Source organism: Onychostruthus taczanowskii, unplaced genomic scaffold (assembly GCF_017590055.1).
Source record: "Onychostruthus taczanowskii isolate IOZ18803 unplaced genomic scaffold, ASM1759005v1 scaffold1, whole genome shotgun sequence".
NCBI classification, from domain to species: Eukaryota; Metazoa; Chordata; class Aves; order Passeriformes; family Passeridae; genus Onychostruthus; species Onychostruthus taczanowskii.
In genome coordinates this window covers 4360979-4365896 of record NW_024496525.1, presented here as the reverse complement: position 1 = coordinate 4365896, position 4918 = coordinate 4360979, and positions in this window count along the sequence as shown.

Here is a 4918-nt window from a genome sequence, read left to right as displayed (position 1 = left end):
GGCACCGAAGATGGCGGCAGCGACCGAAACCCCAATTTGGTTAACAGATCTGTCAGCTGACAAACACGCTGGCAGCTTGTTGTGCTGCTGCTGCTGCTGAAATAACCTGAAGGACACATATAATTTATACAGGCGCCGAGCTCCACCCTCTGCCTCCTCTGTGTGGAGGAGAGCCTCCTACATCTGAGAGGGAAAGATCTGCAATGTCAGAGGTGAGAGGAAAGGGTGACACTTTTAGTATTTCTCACAATTTTCTATTGCCCCAACATGCTCCCACCAGGTTTTTGGGTTGATTCTGACATGTTCAGAAAGTCTTCCTTCACTCTCACTTCTTCCACATATCTAGTCAGAAGACTAATTTTCAGTAGCTTTTAAGTTCTTCCACAAAATACTTCACCTAAATAAATAAATAAATAAATAAAAAAGCCAAAGGGAATAGTGAACCAAATCTCACCTATTACAATGTCTGGTGGGAGACCAACCCACTTCCAAGCACTCTTTTCAACTTTTCCTACAATTGGAAAAAAACTCCCAATATATTATTGGGAATCTTTCTGGAAACCAGTAAATCACGACTCCTCAACTGGAAGTGCCTACTTGACTGGCTGATCACCTGGCCAAGTGAGAGATGCTGGTGAAATTGAGATTAAATATTGGCAGAGAAAGGGAAAGCTGCATGCCTTCTGGGCTTTTTCCCTCTACCTGCTTCTTACATGAATATGAAAACTTGACATTTCCCAGCTTCCCATCCTGTTCCTCCATCAACTTGCTGTTGACAGTGCTGGGTCCTAAGGCATCCCTTAAGATAGCAGAGGCATGGCTTCCTCCACTTCTCCCATGCCTACTGTGACCTGCTGACAGGGTTCCTGTCAGGACATTGCTCCAGGCAACCTGCTCTGTCTGTACCTTAATCCACACTTGCAATTTCATGGTGTACAGACCCAGACTTGGAAAAGGCCTGGAGGCCACCCTAAGTTTTCAATAAGGTATGTTCTCACTGCGGCATAGTAATACCAGATAGGATCAAGCCTCACAAAACCCAGTGGACACCTTAAACTAATGAAGAATGTCAAGAGTTAATTTTCATCAAATAATACTTATGAATCTGGTTTTTGACAAGAGAAAAAAAATTAATTATAACCACAATAGTTGTTTAGAAAAATAGATATACCTGAAATCTTTGGCTTCAGAATTTTCATGAAAGTCAGATACACACTGTGAATCATCCACTTTGTAAAATATTTTCCACAAAAAACTGTCACCAGTTAAAATCAGTTTTAGGCAGATGCTCCTGGGCTTTTGCAAGTGACAATCAACAACTCAAATTGACATTTTGCAGACTCTGCTCTGGAAAGCAGCACCATGTTCACCACCAGTGAGGACTAGATGCACTAGGCTGAAATCTTTGAACTACTAAGAAGAAAGATATCTGAAATAAAGGTCTGGTACATCAAAGAGCAGTTACAAAGCTCAGGGGAAAATCAACCAAAACTCATTTGAAAGCAATGTGGAGTTCAGAGCAATTAACTGTGCAAGCCTGCAGGACTCCTGTAGTAACACTGTTTTAACAGCCTCACTTGGGCATTTTCATAGGATCAGTTAAGACTGCAGTGCACACACTTCTTGCTTCCTTGGACACAGGAGTCTGTAACATCCCATTTCCAGAAACAAGGAAAAAAGCTCTTATTCAGAGAGGAGTCTTGGTTTTCCACTTTTGTACTGCTGTTTCAGTTTTGATCAGACAGTCTGCTGCTATAGTGAGCTGAGAGACCAAAGCAGTACATGGACAAATTTACCTCCTAAAGAGAAGGCAAGTGGAAACCAGCCAGAGAACAATGAACTCCTCTCAAAGAGTGGTATGTCTGCCTGGAAACAGAGCAACACATTAATAGCAGAACAGCTGTTTTAATGCAGGGACACCCATGTCTTAATGGAACAGGAAAGAAGAAAAAAGCTCCCAGAATGCTTTCAAATAAAGGTGCAAAAGTTATTTCGGAGAGCTATGAAAATAATTTTTCCAATAACCCCTCCAAGAACTTAATGTTTCCAGTAAATGAGCATGGCCAAAATACATAAAATGTTTTGTGTTTCTTGTCAAAAAGCATGCTGACAACTACTACATCCATTTCCTCCTGGACATCAGGGAGATGGACTATGTGACATCAGGGTTTGCTGCAGACATTAAAAATGTACAGCATGTGGAAAGTAAGACAAAGTCAACTGCGTAAGGAAGGAACAACAAAACTAAAAGGCTAAACCTGAAGCAAAGAGGGCACAGCAGAATATGTCAGTGAGCTAGATAATAACCAGGCAACAACCTCAAGATGGTACAGAAAGTCCTGCCCCTCCCCTTTTTAGAGGGAGGACATTGTCATGCCAGGCTTCTACTAGTGGAGTTAGACTCAGAAAATATGATACTGTACCTGCAGCAACAGATTGTAAAATACAGTTCAGGCAATAAAGAGAAGAGCTATTCTAGAAAGATTTTACTTGTTAATTAAGACAGTCTCATTCCACATTTGTGACTGAATCTCACTTCTTTTCCAAACTACTATTAAGAAAGTACTTGGAAATAAGCTGGGGTGGGGGAAGAGATAAAAAGACATACCAAATTACACTGAGGTTAAATTGGTTCATACTCTACCTGTTGGCATTTGGGTAATGCACACAAGAGACTGTGAAACAAAATCAGAATGGAAGGACTGCAAGCCCATGCTGCAAGCTCAGCATGAAAGAAATGAAAGTCAATTAATATAGCGTTCAGCTACATGCAATTTACCCAGTGGGCTGCTCACTAACTGCCCCTTGCAGGAAGCTACTGAGCTGCCAAAAACCAAGCAGCAGAGTGGCAGCAACTCCAAATGATTGTGAACTGGACTATCCTACTGGTGGCATAAGCTGAAAAGCTACCAGGGACAGAACCTACAAAAGATACAGAAGTACAGAAGTTTAATTCAGTGAAGATGATTATTTGCCCCAGCAATGGCACTGCAAAATTTCAAACTCAGCTTTGGTGTACAAAAACTGCCTTTACTGAGGCACTGTCTTCCGAGTCCTCCCACCCTTGGTCCCAGCAGCTTCACGAGGAAGAATGGCAATTAGCAAAGCACACTCCTATAAATACAAACCTCCCATGACTTTGTTTCAGAAAAGATTTTCATTCATTCCATAAAAACTTTTAAATAGAGATAAGTGATGGCTCTTTCTAGCCCTAGATGCAGCCACACCACTGAGTAGGTGGAGGTGGAAGACTGCGCATTTTGCGATGTATTGTTTTGCCAGACAGAGACAATGGGAGATAACAGTCACTTTTTTTTGCCTCATAAGTCAGTTTATAGCTTGTTTAGCTCAGTGGCTAGGTCAGGAAAATTACAGTTACCTAAGAAAATAAATGTGTATAGTCAAATTCAAACCACATTTTTTAAAATGTTCTCAGAAATTGAGAAAAAAAGTATTTTTTTCCCTAGCTCATCCCAAAAATATTTTTTCCATATTTGTTTTCTTTAGCCACTGTAAAAAATTAATCCAAACAAAACCAAAAACTTTATTAAAATATATCTCAATTTTTCAATTCAAAATTACCATGTGAAACTAGGAGCTATGAAGCACATTTAGGACATGTAGCATTTAACTTTGAAATAAAAGCTTTATAATTTTTCACAGTTTCCCCCTTGCCCCATTCTAAGCAAACAACATAGCCATTCTGAAATTATTTTAGATCTTTGAATACTTTCCGAACAACCATTTTTAGTACCTGCTGTTAATGAGAACAAAACTACAGGTTGTCTATCTGAGCAGCAATCATTTGTAAATGAACTGTCCTTCTGGCTATCAAGATCCAGTCCTGTTTCAGAAAAGTAAAAGGTGCTATATCCTCTTACCTATCTCCTGAACCACTGTTATCTTAAACAAAGACTTCATACAGTAAATCCAGTATCACTGGCTCTTTTTCCTGGCCAGAGTAAGGGAGCTACTAATTTCCTTAGGTGCTTTGCAGGTGTGGTTGTAAATATGGCAAGATAGTGATCTTTGCAGCTTCACCATGGGAGGAAGCTGCCTATTACTTACCTGGGCTATCTGAGGACTGCAGTGTTACCTTTCCAAGACACGTCAATGTAAGCCACACATTGAAACCTACTGTGTTTATGCTTAGAAATTGTTCTTTTATTTTAAACCAAGCGATTGCAGAGCATCTAATTGAAATAATAGTTGAGTAAGACATTTCAATGTCATTCCACTCAAGCCAGTTTCTGAAACCTTTATCTTTAGATCTTATTCAAATAGTCTGACACTGATGTCAGTATAAAATTGCTTGTGCAAAGACCTCAGAAGAGTTAGGTAAGTATTTCACTTCACCACTTGGCTGACAGGAACACTTGACTTATGGTTATGGTATTCAGCTTCAAATTATCACGAAAAGGGTTTCCTTCAAGAGGTAGGGTTGCCACCAACCTCTTGTATTTATTTAATGGTCACTTTTTTAGAATCAAGAGAGTAACTCTTGCTTTCTGTTATTGCTTTTCAGTCTCTATGACTACATATTCTTTGGGGCAGGATCTACTAAGGACATGTTTGCTACTGAAAGTTATTATACTGGGCAAGAGTAATTAAAACATAAAGGTTGCAGTGATTGTATGACACATACAGCAGCATTTCCTTTCTGTTTCTGTCCAATTCTCTTTCAACTCTGTATGTGGGTTTTTTTCAAGGTCCAACCTTTATCTGAGCATAACCCTTAGATGCTGGCTGAGAAAGAAATAAAATAGATACAATAATTTATTTCAAATAATATGGAAGTCATTAAGGGTTCAACTTATGCATTCCTGCCAGTTACTCATTGTCTAAGAAGCCCTTCAAAAATAGCAAGACTAAAATAGTAGCAGGCATCCTCACTGTGCTATTCTGTAGGTTGGTATTG